At 36.8% G+C, this 17,205-nt stretch overlaps 1 protein-coding gene across 1 annotated transcript in view; it reads right to left on the bottom strand.

The window, feature by feature from the left end:
* The window catches only part of TANK (TRAF family member associated NFKB activator), a 113,455-nt gene extending 96,702 nt beyond the window's left edge, over nucleotides 1-16,753 (bottom strand). Inside the window, exon 1 of the mRNA XM_017849347.1 lies at nucleotides 16,598-16,753. The gene's annotated coding sequence lies outside the window, so the exon portion shown is untranslated. The remainder of the gene's footprint in view (nucleotides 1-16,597) is intronic.
* Between the last annotated feature and the right edge of the window lie 452 nt (nucleotides 16,754-17,205).

Raw genomic sequence — 17,205 nt, 5'->3', positions numbered from 1 at the left:
ACAATGAGATACCATCTCACACCAGTTAGAATGGCAATCATTAAAAAGTCAGGAAACAACAGGTGCTGAGAGGATGTGGAGAAATAGGAACACTTTTACACTGTTGGTGGGACTGTAAACTAGTTCAACCATTGTGGAAAACAGTGTGGCGATTCCTCAAGGATCTAGAACAAGAAATACCATTTGACCCAGCCATCCCATTACTGGGTATATATCCAAAGGATTATAAATCATGCTACTATAAAGACACATGCACATGTATGCTGATTGCGGCACTATTCACAATAGCAAAGACTTGGAATCAACCCAAATGTCCATCAGTGACAGACTGGATGAAGAAAATGTGGCACATATACACCATGGAATACTATGCAGCCATAAAAAAAAGGATGAGTTTGTGTCCTTTGTAGGGACATGGATGCAGCTGGAAACCATCATTCTCAGCAAACTATCACAAGGACAAAAAACCAAACACCGTATGTTCTCACTCATAGGTGGGAATTGAACAATGAGATCACTTGGACACAGGAAGGGGAACATCACACAGCAGGGCCTATTGTGGGGTGGGGGGAGGGAGGAGGGATAGCATTAGGAGATATACCTAATGTAAATGACGAGTTAATGGGTGCAACACACCACATGGCACATGCATATATATGTAACAAACCTGCACGTTGTGCACATGTACCCTAGAACATAAAGTATAAAAAAAAAAGAAGAAAATTAAGACATTTTGAGATAAACGAAAGCCGAAGGAGCTTGTTGTTAGTAGACTTACCCTACAGAAATGATAAAGGGAGTCCTTCAGGATGACTACTAGAAGATAATTTGAGGCCATACAAAGAAATAAAGAACTTCAGTAAAGACAACTACATAGGTAAATATATTAAAGCTAGGATAATTGTATTTTGGTTTGTAACTCCTCTTTTTATTTCCTATATGATTTAAAAGACAAATGCTTAAAAATAATTATAAATCTGGCACACAACTTATAAATATATAATTTGTGACAACAACATGTAAGGGGTGATTAAGCTGCTAAGTAGTAGAATTTTTGTATGTTACTGAAACTAAGTTGGTATCGGTTAAAATTAGGTTGTTATAAATTTAGGTCGTTAATTGTAATTCAGATGGCAATGACTAAGAAAATATTTTTTAAAAATCACAAAAGAAAATGAAAAGGGAATAAAATGGTATACCACTAATAATAAGCTAAATACAAAATAAGACAGCATTGGAGGAAGTGAGAAACAGAGAAATGGTATAGAACATACACAAATCAAATAGCAAAATGGCAGAAGTAAGACCTTCCATGTCAGTGATTACTTTAAATGTAGGTGTATTAACCTCTTCAGTCAAAAGGCAGAGCTTGGCAAAATGGATAATACAACGTGATCGAATGATCAAACCATATGCTATCTGCAAAGGACTTACTTTAGATGCAAAGACCAAGAGATTAAAGTGAAATTATGGAAAAATATTTTTTCATGCAAGTAGTAACCACAAGAGAGGTTGTGTGGCTATACTAATGTTAGAGAAAATAGACTTTAAGTAAAAAACTGTTACAGGAGACAAAGAAGGATATTATATATTGACAAAAAGGTAATTCATCAAGAAGATATAGCAATTATACACATATATCCATCAAACAACAGGACCCAAAAATATATGAAAGAGACATTGACAGACTGGAAGGGAGAAATAGACAGTACTACAATAGTCACCAGAGACTACATTATGCCACTTTTCATAATAAATAGAAAAACAGATGATCCAAAAGAAAATAGACAACTTGAAAAACAGCATAAACCAACTAGACCTAGCAGAACAAAAGCTGAATATACATTCCACCCAACAAAAGCTGAATATACATTCTTCTCAAGTGGATATGGAATCTTCCCCAGGATAGACCAAATGTTAGGCCACAAAAAGTCTTAATATATCTAAAAAGATTGAAATCATACAAAGTATCTTCTCCAACCAAAATGGAATGAAACTAGAAGTTAATACAAGGAAAACTAAAAAATTTACAAATATGTGCAAATTAAGCAACACATTCTTAAACAACCAGTAAGTCACAAGGATAAATCATAGGAAAATTAGATTTACTTGGAGAAGAACAGAAACAAAATTGCAACGTATCAAAATATATGGGATGCAGTGAAAACAGTGCTCAGAGGGAAAGTAATAGCCATAAATGTTCATATTAAAAAAGATCCGAGAGCCGGGCATGCTGTCTCATGCCTGTAATCCCAGGAATTTGGGAGGTCGAGACAAGCAGATCACTTGAGGTCAGGAGTTTGAGACCAGCCTGGCTAAAATGGTGAAACCTGGGCTCTACTAAACATACAAAAATTAGCTGGGTGTGGTGGTATGCATGTGCCTGTTATCTTGACTGTTTGGGAGGCTGAGGCAGGAGAATTGCTTGAACCTGAGAGGCAGAGATTGGAGTGAGACTCCATCTAAAAAAAAGAGAAAAGGAAGATTTGAAATGAATAATTTAACTTTTATGCCTCAAGGAACTGGAAAAGGAAGAACAAACTAAATCTAAAGCTAGCAAGGATGAAACTTAATATTAGAGCAGAGATAAATGAAATAGAGAAGAGAAACACCGTCGAGATAATCAATGAAACTAAAAGTTGGTTCTTGGAAAAGATCAATAAAATTGACAAAACTTTATCTAAATGGATTAGAAAAAGAGGAAGAAGAAATAAATAACTAAAATCAAAAATGAAAGTGAGGACATTAGCAACAACCAAATAGAAATACAAAGTATTATAAATATTAGGTTATGGAACAGTTGTAGATCAACAAATTAGATAACCTAGATGAACTGTACAGATTCCTAAAAACACACAAACTAGTAAATCTAAGTAAAGAGGAAATAGGAAATCTGAACAGACTTCTAATAATACAGAGATTGAATCAATAACCAAAAATCTCCCCACTAAGAAGCCATCAGGACCAGATGGCTTCACTGGTGAATTCTACCATGCACTTAAATAACACCAAATTCTCAAACTGCTAGATAAAAAACAGGGGTGGAAAGGATACTTACTAACTCATTCTATGGGGCTAGCATTGCCTTTATACCAAAGCCAGACAAAGATGTGGTAAAAAAGAAAGCTAAAAACCAATATTCCTTGTGAATATAGATGCAAAAATTCTCAACAAAATACTAGCAAAATAAATCCAACAGCCTATTAAGTGTATTATACATCATGATCAAGTGTGATTTATCACTGTAACTCAAGGGTGGTTCAACATAAGAAAATCATTCCAGGCAATGCACATCATAGAAAAATGAAGAAAAGAAAGAAAGAAAGAAAGAAAACAACAACAACAAAAAACGCATGATTATCTCCACTGATGCAAAAAGGCATTTGAAAAAACCAACACCCTTTCATGATTCCTCAGAAAACTAGGATTAGAAGGGAACTTCCTTACCATAATAAAGAGCATTTATGAAAAATCCACAGGTAACAACATATCAGATGGTGAAATACTGAAAGCTTTCTGCCTAGGATTAGGAACAAGACAAGGACACTTTCTTTCACCACTGCTATTTAACACTGTCCAGGAAATAGTAGCCAGTGCAATTAGACAAGAAAAAGAAATAAAAGCCATCCAAATTGGAAAGGAAGAGGTAAAACTATTTCTATCCTTAGATGATATTATCCAATATATGAAAACTCCCAAAGTATTCACAAGAAAGCTACTAGAGCTAATAAATGAATTTAGTAAAGTTACAGGGTATAATAAAAACACTCAAAAATCAGTTGTTTCTATACATTGCTAATGAACCCTCTTCAAAGGAAATTAAGAAAATTCTATTTACAGTGGCATCCAAAAAAATAAAATGCCTAGGAATAAACTTAACCAAAGAGATAAAATAGTTATAGACTGAAAACTACAAAACATTTCTGAAAGAAATTATAGAAGACGTAAGTAAGTAGAAAGACATCCCATGTCCATGGATTGGAAGACTTAATATTATTAAGATGGCAATACTCTACAAATTGATCTCCAGATTCAATGCAATTGCTACTGAAATTTCAATGGCCTATTTTTTTTTTTTTTCGGAAATGGAAAAACTGATTCTCAAATTCATATTAAATTGCAAGTGTAGCCAGAAGAATATTGCAAAGGAAAAACAAAGTTGGAAGACTCACACTTCCCAATTTCAACACTTACTACAAAGCTATAGTAATCAAAACAGCCTGGCACTAGCATAAAAATACACACATGGACCAAAAGAATAGAACTGAGAGTCCAAAAATAAACCCTTATAAGGGTGCCAAGACCATTTAATGGAGAAAAAATAGTCTCTCCAACAAATGATGCTGGGACAACTGATAAGCACATGCAAAAGAAAGAAGGTGGACCCCTACCTCACACTACATACAAAAATTAACTCCCAATTGATCAATCCCCTAAATATAAGAGATAAAACCATAATAGCACCCTTAGACAAACACAAGTGAGTAAGTCATCATGACCTTGGATTTGACAATGGATTTTAGATATGATACAAAAATAACAAACAAGAAAACAAATAAATTTGACTTAATAAAAAATTTTAAAACTTTTATACATTGAAAGATGTCAAGACACTGAAAAGACAGTCTATAGAAAGGGAGAAAATATTAGCAAATCACATATCTGATAAGGGCCTAGAATCTAGAATATATTTAAAAAACTCTTATGACTCAACAACAAAAAGACAAACCAACCAATTAAAACATGGGTAACTGACTTGAATAGACATTTATCTAAAGAGGATCTACACATGGTCAACAAACACATGAAAAAATGCTTGACATTATTAGTCTTTAGGGAAATGCAAATAAGAACTACAATGAATTACCACTTCACATTCACTAGGATGGCTGTAATAAGAACCCAAATAGAAAATAACAAGTGTGGAGGAGGATGTGGAGAAATTGGAAGTCTTATACATTGCTGGGTGGAGTGTAAAATAGTTCAACCACTATGGAAAATAATTTGCCAGTTCCTTAAAATACTAAACATAGAATTACCATATGACCCCAGAATTCCACTGCCAGGTATATACCGAAAAGAACTGAAAACAGGTACTGAAACAAATACGTGTAAATACATGTTCATAACAGCATGATTTACAATAGTCCAAAAGTGAAGACAGACCAAATACCCTATCCATCAACAGACGAATGGATAAATAATTTGTGGTATATACATATAATACAATATTATTCAGCCATAAAAAGAAATGAAGTACTGATATACACTACAACGTGGATGAAACTCAAAACCACTGTGCTAAGTAAAAAATGCCAGTTTAGGAAAGTCATAGGTGAGGCCAAGATGGCCGACTAGAAGCAGCAGCGATTGGAGGCTCCCATCAAAAAGAACTATAACAGCATGCAAATCCTTCACTGGCAACCGAGGTATCTAGGTTCTGTCATCAGAACTGACCAGGCAGCTGGTGTGACCCTCTGAGAGGAAGGAAGACAATTATGGTGCAGTGGCCCACCTGAGAGCCACATGGGGCAGGGAAGCCCCCAGCCCATAGCCAAGGGAGGCAGTGAGTGAGTGTGCTACCCAACCTGGGAAACCGTGCTTTTTTCATGGAACTGTGCAACCCACAGATCAGAAGATGCCACTAGTGAACCCACACCACCAGGGCCTAGGTTCCCAACCAAGGAGTCACACAGATTCTCAACAGCCGCTTAGCTAGAATCTGCCTAAGCCTGCTAAGTTCCCGGGGGCAGGGGGCGGTCAGCACCACAGCTGCAGCTGTCTGCTGTCTAAGCTGTCTGAGCTCTTTGGGGGAGAGATGGTAGCCAATACTGGAACTGATAGCCACCTAACACACTAAGTTCCCAGGGTTGGGGAAGGGCAACAGCCATCTCTATAGCTCCAGGCTGCACTTTTCCTCTGCGGGAGCCAGGGAGGCTGGATGGCTTGGTCCCAAGCGGTATCTCCCACACCCCAACACACCAGCTGTGGCAAACTGCGGCCAGACCCTCTTCAGGCCTGACCCTGACCCATCCCTCCTCACTGGGCGGGGCCTCCCTGCAGGAACTCCAACAACTCCAACCAGGGATTCAGGGACAGAACTCTGATCCCCCTGGGGCTGAGCCCCTAGCAGGAGGGGTGGCTGCAGTCTCCATGGACCAGCAGACTTAGTCTTTCCTCCTGCTAATTCTGAGGAATCTAGGCAGCCCAGATGAGTGGGTCCCCTTCCCAGCAAAGCACACCCCCTCCACCAAGGGACAAAGTGTTTCATTAAACAGGTCTTGCTCCCCATGCCACCCAACTGGGTGAGACCCTCCAATAGGGGTTGTCAGACACCCTATGTAGGAGCATTCCTACTGCCATCGGGTTGGTGCCCCTCGAAGTCAGAGATCCCAGAGGAAGAAGCAGGCACCCATCTTTTCTGTTCTCTAGCCTCCTCAAGCGACGCCTCCAGGCGCGAGAGCAAACACCAGATGAATAAGGCCTGTAGTGAATCCCCAGCAAACTGCAGCAGCCCTACAGAAGAGGGACTTGACCTTTGAAAGAAAAACAAACAAACAAACAAACAGACAGCAACAACAACAGCATCAACAAAAAAATCCCCCACAAAAACCCCATCCAAGGGTCAGCAGCCTCAAATATCGAAACTAGACAAACTCATGAAGATGAGAAAGAACAAAAAAACTCTGAAAACCCAAAAGGTCAGAGTGCCTCTTCTCCAAATGATCGCAACACCTTTCTAGCAAGGACACAGAACTGGACAGAGGATGAGATGGACAAATTGACAGAAGTAGGCTTCAGAAGGTGGGTAATAAACTCCACTGAGCTAAAAGAGCATGTTCTAACCCAATGCAAAGAAGCTAAGAACCTTGATAAAAGGCTATAGGAGCTGCTAAATAGAATAACCAGTTTAGAGAGGAATACAAATTACCTGATGGAGCTGAAAAACACACCATGAAACTTCGTGAAGCATACACAAGTATCAATAGCTGAGTCGACCAAGCAGAACAAAGGATATCAGAGTTTGAAGATCATCTTGCTGAAATCAGGCATGAAGACAAGATTAGAGAACAAAGAATGAAAAGGAACGAACAAAACCTCTGAGAAATATGGGACTATGTAAAAAGACCTAACCTATGATTGATTGGAGTACCTGAGAAAGATAGGGAGAATGGAACCAAGTTGGAAAACACACTTCAGGATATTATCCAGGAGAACTTCCCCAACCTAGCAAGACAGGCCAACATTCAAATTCAGGAAATACAGAGAACACCACTAAGATACTCCACTAGAAGATCAACTCCAAGACACAATCATCAGATTCTCCAAGGTTAAAAGGAAGGAAAAAAATGTTAAGGGCAGCCGGGGAGTAAGGCCAGGTAACCTACAAAAGGAAGCCCATCAGACTAACAGTGGACCTCTCAGCAGAAACTCTATAAGCCAGAAGAGAGTGGGGGCCAATATTTTAAAGAAAAGAATTTTCAGCCCAAAATTTCATATCCAGCCAAACTAAACTTTATAGGAGAAGGAGAAATAAAATCCTTTCCAGACCATCAAATGCTGAGGGATTTCATCACTACCTGGCCTGTCTTGCAGGAGCTCCTGAAGGAAGCACCAACTATGGAAAGGAAAAACTGGTATCAGCCACTGCAAAAACACACCAAAATATAAACATCAACCAAGACCAATGACACTATGAAAAAACTGCATCAATTAGTGTGCAAAATAACCAGATAGCATCATGATGACAGGATCAAATTCACATATAACATTATTAACCTTAGATGTAAATGGGCTAAATGCCCCAATTAAAAGACACAGACTGGCAAATTGGATAAAGAGTCAAGACTCATCACTGTGCTATATTAGGGAGACCTATCTCACATGCGAAGACACACATGGGCTCAAAATAAAGGGATGGAGGAATATTTACCAAGCAAATGGAAAGAAAAAAAAAAAAAGAAGAAGAAGAAGCAGCAAGGGTTGCAATCCTAGTCCCTAACAAAACAGAAATTAAACCAACAAAGATCAAAAAAGACAAAGAAGGGCATTGCATAATGGTAAAGGGATCAATGCAACAAGAAGAGCTACCTGTCCTAAATATATATGCACCTAATACAGAAGCACCCAGATTCATAAAGCAAGTTCTTAGAGACCTACAAAGAGATTTAGACTCCCACACAATAATAGTGGGACACTTTAACACCCCACTGTCAATATTAGACAGATCAATGAGACCAAAAATTGATACAGGAGCAACCAGATTCATAAAACAAGTTCTTGGACACCTGCGAAGAGACTTAGACTTCCACACAATAATACTGGGAGACTTTAATACCCCACTGTCAATATTAGATCAACGAGACAGAAAATTAACAAGGATATTCAGGATTTGAACTCAGCTCTGGATCAAATGGACCTAACAGACATGTACAAAACTCTCCACCCCAAATCAACAGAATAGACATTCTTCTTAGTGCCACATGGCACTTATTCTAAAATAGACCACATAATTGGAAGTAAAACATTCCTCAGCAAATGCAAAAGAACTGAAATTATAACAGTCTCTCAGACCAGAGTGCAATCAAATTAGAAATCAGGATTAAGAAACTCACTCAAAATCACACAACTACATGGACATTGAACAACATGCTCCTGAATGACTCCTAGGTAAATAATGAAATTAAGGCAGAAATCAAGAAGTTATTTGAAACCAATGAGAACAACGAGATGTACCAGAATCTCTGGGACACAGCTAAAGCAGTGTTAAGAGGGAAGTTTATAGCACTAAATGCCCACATTAGAAAGCTAGAACTCAAATTGACACCCTAACATCACAATTAAAAAAGCTAGAGAAGCAAGAGCAAACAAATCCAAAACCTAGGAGAAGACAAGAAATAACTAAGTTCAGAGCAGAACTGAAGAAGATAGAGACACCAAAAAACCTTTCAAAAACTCAATGAATCCAGGAGCTGGTTTTTTGAAAAAATTAACAAAATAGATGGCTAGCTAGACTAATAAAAAAGAAATGAGAGAAGACTCAAATAGACACAATAAAAATTGATAAAGGGAATATCACCTCTGACCTCACAGAAATGCAAACTACTATCAGCAAATACTATAAATACCTCTATGCAAATAAGCTAGAAAATCTAGAAGAAATGGATAAATTCCTGGACACATACACGCTCCCAAGACTAAACCAGAAAGAAGTTGATACTTGAATAGACCAATAACAAGTTCTGAAATTGGGGCCGTAATTAATACCCTACCAACCAAAAAAAGCCCAGGACCAGATGGATTCATGGATGAATTCTACCAGAGGTACAAAGAGGAGCTTGTACCATTCCTTCTGAAACTATTCAAACAATTGAAAAGGAGGGACTCCTCCCTAACTCATTTTGAGGCCAGCATCATACTGATACCAAAACCTGGCAGAAACACAACAAAAAAAGAAACTTCAGGCCAATGTCTCTGATGAACATTAATGCAAAAATCCTCAATAAAGTACTGGAAAACCGAATCCAACAGCACATCAAAAAGCTTATCCACCAAGATCAAATCGGCTTCATCCCTGGGACACAAAGTTGGTTCAACATACACAAATCAATAAATGTAATCCATCACATAAATAGAACCAATGACAAAAACCATGTGATTATCTCAAATGAAGCAGAATAAGCCTTCAATAAAATTCAACATCCCTTCATGTTAAAAACTCTCAAGAAACTGGGCATTGATGGAACATAGCTCAAAATAATAAGAGCTATTTATGACAAACCCACAGCCAATGTCATGCGAAATGGGCAAAAGCTGTAAGCATTTCCTTTGAAAACCATCACAAGACAAGGATGCCCTCTCTCACCACTCCTATTCAACATAGTATTTGAAGTTCTGGCCAGGGCAATCAGACAAGAGAAAGAAATAAAGCATATTCAAATAGGAAGAGAAGAAATCAAATTGTCTCTGTTTACAGATGATATGAGTCTATATTTAGAAAACCCCATAATCTCAGCCCCAAAACTCCATAAGCTAATAAGCAACTTCAGCAAAGTCTCAGGATACAAAATCAGTGTGCAAAAATCACAAGCATTCCTATACACCAATAATAGACAAACAGAGAGCAAAATCTTGAATGAACTCTCATTCACAATTGCTACAAAGAGAATAAAATACCTAGGAATACAGTTAACCAGAGACATGAAGGACCTCTTCAAAGAGAACTACAAACTACTGCTCAAGGAAATAAGAGAGGATACAAACAAATGGAAAAACATTCCATGCTCATGGATAGGAAGAATCAACATCAAGAAAATGGCCATACAGCCTAAAGTAATTTATAGATTCAATGCTATTTCCATCAAACTACCACTGACATTTTTCACAGAATTAGAAAAAACTACTTTATATCTCATATTAAAACCCCAAAAGAGCCCATATAGCCAAGACAACCCTAAGCAAAAAGAACAAAGCTGGAGGCATCATGTTACCTGACTTCAAAATATACTATAAGGCTACAGTAACCAAAACAGCATGGTACTGGTACAAAAACAGACATATAGACCGATGGAGCAGAACAGAGACCTCAGAAATAACACCACACATTTACAACCATCTGATCTTTGACAAACTGGACAAAAACAAACAATGGGGAAAGGATTTCCCATTTAATAAATGGTGTCGGGAAAAGTTGCTAGCCATATGCAGAAAACTGAAACTGAACCCCTTCCTTACACTTTATACAAAAATTAACTAAAGATGGATTAAAGACTTAAACATAAGACCTAAAACCATAAAATCCCTCGAAGAAAACCTAGGTAAGACCATTCAGGACATAGGCATGGGCAAAGACTTCACGATGAAAATGCCAAAAGCAACTGCAAGAAAAGCCGAAATTGACAAATGGGATCTAATTAAACTAAAGAGTTTCTGCACAGCAAAAGAAACTATCATTAGAGTGAGCATCAGCCTACAGAATGGAAGAAAATTTTTGCAATCTATCCATCTGAAAAAGGTATAATATCCAGAATCTACAAGGAACTTAAACAAATTTACAAGAAAAAAACAACCCTATCAAAGAGTGGGCAAAGGATATGAACAGACACTTCTCAAAAGAAGACATTTATGCAGCCAACAAACACAGGAAAAAAGCTCAACATCATTGATCATTAGAGAAATGCAAATCAAAACCAAAATGAGATACCATCTCATGCCAGTCGGAAAGGTGATTATTAAAAACAAGAAACAATAGATGCTGATGAGGCTTTGGAGAAATAGGAACGTTTTTATACTGTTGGTGGAAATGTAAATTAGTTCAACTATTGTGGAAGAGAGTGTGGTGATTCCTCAAGGATCTAGAACCAGAAATACCATTTGATCCAGCAATCCTATTAATGGGTATATAACCAAAGGAATATACATCATTCTACTATAAAGACACATGCACACATATGTTTAGTGCAGCACTATTTACAATAGCAAAGACATGGAACCAATCCAAATGCCCATCAGTGATAGACAGAATAAAGAAAATGTGGTACATATATACCTGGAATACTATGCAGCCATAAAAAGAATGAGATCATGTCCTTTGCAGGGACATGGATGAAGCTCAAAGCCATCATCCTCAGCAAATTAACACAAGAACAGAAAACCAAACATCACATGTTCTCACTCATAAGTGTGAGATGAACAATGAGAACACATGGACACAGGGAGAGGAACAACATACACTGGGGCTANTAGTTCAACTATTGTGGAAGAGAGTGTGGTGATTCCTCAAGGATCTAGAACCAGAAATACCATTTGATCCAGCAATCCTATTAATGGGTATATAACCAAAGGAATATACATCATTCTACTATAAAGACACATGCACACATATGTTTAGTGCAGCACTATTTACAATAGCAAAGACATGGAACCAATCCAAATGCCCATCAGTGATAGACAGAATAAAGAAAATGTGGTACATATATACCTGGAATACTATGCAGCCATAAAAGAATGAGATCATGTCCTTTGCAGGGACATGGATGAAGCTCAAAGCCATCATCCTCAGCAAATTAACACAAGAACAGAAAACCAAACATCACATGTTCTCACTCATAAGTGTGAGATGAACAATGAGAACACATGGACACAGGGAGAGGAACAACATACACTGGGGCTAGTCAGGGTTGAGGGGCGAGAGGAAGGAGGGATAAATAGCTAATGCATGTGGGGCTTAAAACCTAGATGACAGGTTGATAGGTGCAACAAACCACCAGGGCACATGTATACATAAGTAACAAACCTACACGTTCTGCACTTGTATCCCAGAACTTAAAGTAAAATAATAGTAAAAAAAAGAAAGTCACACTGTCTGGTTTCACTTATATGAAATATTCAGAATAGATACATCCAGAGACAAAATGTGGATTTGTGGTTGCCAGGGGCTGAGGGGAGTGAGAAATGTGAACAATTGCTTAATAGTACACTGTTTCCTTTTGGGGTGGTAAAAATGTTTTGAAACTAAATAAAGGTGGTGGTTACATAACATTGTCAGTGTACTGAATGCCACTGAATTGTTCATTTTAAAATGATTAGTTTTGTGTTATATGAATTTCACCTCAGTTTTAAAAAGGGAAAAAATAAGAAAACCTGAATAAACTATGGACTTGAGTTAATAATAATGTTCCCATATTGGTTCATAAATTGTAACAAATGTACCATACTAATGCAAATTGTCAATAATAGGGGATGCTGTGAGTGGTGGGGGTAGAAAGGGTGGTATATGTGAATTATCTGTAGTGTTCACTCAAATTTTCTCTAAATCTAAAATGGTTTTAAAAAGACTACTCACTAAAAGAACCCTTCACTATCCTAAATAAATCTGATCAAAGAGGAAATAAAACTTCAATTAAAAACTGTAAGACAGTGAAATGTGAAAGCAACATATCAAAAGTTGTAAGATGTTAAAATAGTACCAAAAAAATCCTAGCCTTAAATATTTTCATTATAAAAGAAGAAAGAATAACAATAAATTAACTAAGAATTCAACTCACAAACTTAGAAAAGAGAAAAGTAAAATAGTCTAAAAAAGGCATTGAGAAAATATTAATAAAGATAAAGCAAAAACAATTTTACGAAGAGCTAACTATAGAAGGAATAGAGCCAAGAAATTAATTCTGTGACATCCAATCAGAAAAAAAGAGAGACAGAAAACAAATGGACAAAATGCATCATGAAAAAGGGTTATCCACATAGTTACGGAGATGATTTTAAAAAGTTCAAGATGATACCATGTATGCCAATATATTTGAAAAATTTTTAAAAGAATCATTGCTAAGCCAAAGCAAATAAACTAAGCTGCATGAAAAATAGCATAAACCCCAAATAGATCAATAACAATAGAAGACATTGTAATAGCATTTAAAGAATTATTTTCAGAAGGGGATGCCAAGGCCCAACAGTATTATGGATTTCTTCTTTAAACATTTCAAGGAACAGATAACTCCTATTGAATTTTCTTTAGAACCTGGAACATTTTGGTATTTTTATCATTTTACTTTATTAAACTAGTCTCAGTTTAATACTGAAACCTATCAGTGATATGTTCTAGAAAATAAAATACAGACTAATTTTACAGACTTATGAATATAAAACAAAATGCACACTAAACTTCTAGTTGAGAATATGAATATTAAAATTCTCAGCAAATTTCAAACATTTCTCTTTAGCATACATTTTCTTAATATAAGTTGGATATAAAATTAATCAATTTGGACACACATTTTGCTTACCACTGTTGTAACTGAACTGTGGTCTGCAGCTAGCACTGTCATAATAGGAAGAAGGCTTTTTGCACAAAGCATAGGAACAGCTGCTTTGTTTATTTGGTTGCTCTGCCTGGATAGGGTTCCTTGGCTTATGTCACATTGTTTTCATTCTTCTTCTGTTAGTTTGAGTTGTGAACAGAATTGTGAAGCCAAAATAATAGAGAAGAGGTGTCTAAGCATGTGGATTGAAGAGAAAAAGAGGAAATGTGTAGGTTTGGTTGGTTTATTTTGAACTACCAATTTATTATTTTAATTGGAGCAACAACAAAACATAGCTTATAACTATAAATCTACCTTTATTACCAAAGCAATCATTTTAATATCATGATTTTTGATGACATGGAGTTTTTAAAAATGCAATGACTGTCTTGTGTAACAGCAGACTACTACACAGTTTGAAGTAGAAAAACCATACAGTTGTCTCTAATGATACCAAAAAAACATTGAGTATAGTTTAACATGAAGTCTCCATTTTGTTTTTATTTAAGTAAGCCTTTAGTAAACAAGGTACTTGGCAATTATTTGGTTTTTATGATAAATGTACTTATCTCAAACCAACAGCCAACCTCATTCTTAATGTTAACCACTAGGGAAATTCCCACTGAGATCAGAAACAAGACAAGGTTGACTGCTCTCTTCTCTGTTATTAAACACTGTTCCAGAAATTCTGGCCAGTGTGGTGAGGAAAAAAAAGGATAATACATGATTGTATTTTTTTCTGTCTAGGCATCACATGTGAGTTACCTAAAGTAATTTAGGAAAAATGAGGGATCAATAAAATTGCTAGATGAAAGATAAAATTGTGAAATTAAGAAGCCAGCAATAATTAGTTAGAAAATATAGTGGAAAGAATATCCCTATCAAGTACCTTTACTACACACACAAGAAGACAAAACAAAATATACTGGAATACATTTAATGATAAATGTATTCTACTGAGGCCTTAATACATTAGAGACACATTAATAGAACATTCAGGCAGGAAGTTTCTATGCTATAAGGATGATCACTTTACTCAAATTAGTGCATAAGTTTCATGAAATTCTAATCAGAACTTTTTCAGGGGAGCTTTATTTATTTTTAATCATCTAGTTAGTTATCTCTATGACTCAATGCCATAAGTGTTTGAAAGAAGTAACTAGACATTGCTGTAGAGCCCCAGTTGGCTGCCGGGCAGAACCTCAGACAGGTTAGACTGGGTATACAACCCCACATCTTCTTCTGGCTCTGAAGCTAACTGCTTGGAGTCACACTAGTGCGCCCCACCTGGGTGCACGTGGAAGTGTATCCTGGAGGGAGTGAGGAGATGGGAGTGGGTGAGTGAGAAGAAAGACCTGGCTTCTAAAAATGACTTGGTTGCAGTGTGAACATGGCCAAGTCATCTTCCATTTTCTATCATAAGAGTCTCCATGTTTTGGGATATGACATCTCTCAAATATTATTTTAATATTATAAGAAGGTAGACCAGTAGTAACAGAAAGCCATGGATAAAGAGGTGATATGAATTTATAGTTAAGCCCTGGTTCTGCCACTTACAAGCTTGAATATCACAGCTATTATAATAATTTAACAATAGCGATAATAATTCTTTACTTTTAATCTTTTGAGCTGTCATTTTCCTATGATTATTCTTAAGAAAATAACTTTATGAAATATTACATGATATTTAATATTCATTTTTGGTTGTGAAAATATAAGGGCTAATTGGTAATAGAATAAGACTAGATTACTATAACTGTGTAAGTTTAAATGGTCCAAGGAGATGCAGCACTGTCTATAAGATTAATACTTTAGTGTAATGAAATATTCACTATCATGTGCTTTTTATGAGATGAGAAAAAATACTAAACTTGAGTTAATTATTATTATTATTATTTTGAGATGGAGTTTTGCTCTTGTTGCCTAGGCAATGGCACCGTCTTAGCTCACTGCAACCTCTGCCTCCTGGGTTCAAGTGATTCTCCTGGCTTAGCCTCCTGAGTGGCTGGGATTACAGGCATGCACCACCACGCCCGGCCAATTTTTGTATTTTCAGTAGAGACGGGGTTTCATCATGTTGGCCAGGCTGGTCTCCAACTCCTGACCTCAGGTGATCTGCTGGCCTCAGCCTCCCAAAGTGCTGGGATTACAGGAGTGAACCACCGCGCCCAGCCTTGAGTTAATGTTTGAATAGACACACTGGATCAGGCCAGGATCGATTTTTAAAAAGATAACCAAAAAAGTATGAATATACTTTTACTTTAATTTACTTTTCAGCCTAGTAAGTTATGAACAACTTAAGCCAAATATCTTTCAGCATAAATATCAACATTATGTTATAAAAATCATTCATTGGAGAAAGCTCTCATTCCAGATATAAACTTAAAAAAATATCATTCAGGTAGAGACATAAATTCTATCTTAAAAGTTAGAAAGAAATTGAAAATTTTAAAAAAATTTACCTTGGTCTTGGCTAGGGACCCTATTTATTTATTAATTAAATAGAGATGGGGTCTCACTATGTTGCCCAGGCTGGTCTCAAGCTCCTGGGCTCAAGTGATCCTCCCACTTCGGCCTCCCAAAGTGCTAGGGTTATAGGCATGACCCACCACATCCAGCCATTTTTTGAAGGCCAAATTTCTAACTATGATATTGACTACAAAGGCATTATTGAATCATGTCATAAATTACTCACATAGCAAGAGAAAGAGGGTAACATATCTGCAACACTTCAGTTTAAGACATCCAGGCCACCTTGCTAGGTTGAGAATCAGTAGGAACTATTGAAATTAGATTACCTCTTCTCCTGGTTACAAGTCTTCCTTTGTAGAATATTCCTCTGTAAAGATGTAAACAGTTACACAGTCGGAAAGTGTTTTCCACAGGCTCTATCAATGCTGCTCAAACTGTCCAGAGCTCTCCCTTCTGTTGAAGTGGGAACTTCCACTGAGAAATCCCCCAACTTGAAGACTTCCTTATTTGTAGCTAGCAACAGCCAATCATGGCACGATACTGAAATGAAGCAAAGACTATCAGAAAATATTCTGTAAACCACTCGTGACTGTAGTTCTGACTTCCTTTTGAAGCAAAGATACTTTGTGTGAATAGTTAAGGCATTTTAGCAGCAGCAGCAGCAGCAGCAGCAGCAGCAGCAACAACAACAACAACAACAAAAACCCAGGAATTGTAAATACAAAAATATTTTGGATTAAGCGTTTTATGTAAGAAAATTTAAAAGTTCAGTTTATTTGATAAGTGGCTTTTGACCTAAGAAGCATATTTATAAACAGGAGGTAAAACCAAATTTGATTATAGTTGTCTTTATGGCCTACAGAAGTCACTTGGAAGAAGCTTTGTAGTAATAAGGTTTAAGCTCAGTTGCAGAGCCTGAGCTTAGGTACTCAGA

Source organism: Rhinopithecus bieti, unplaced genomic scaffold (genome assembly GCF_001698545.2).
Source record: "Rhinopithecus bieti isolate Rb0 unplaced genomic scaffold, ASM169854v2 scaffold_33113, whole genome shotgun sequence".
NCBI classification, from domain to species: Eukaryota; Metazoa; Chordata; class Mammalia; order Primates; family Cercopithecidae; genus Rhinopithecus; species Rhinopithecus bieti.
This window is presented reverse-complemented; position numbering and strand designations above follow the sequence as displayed.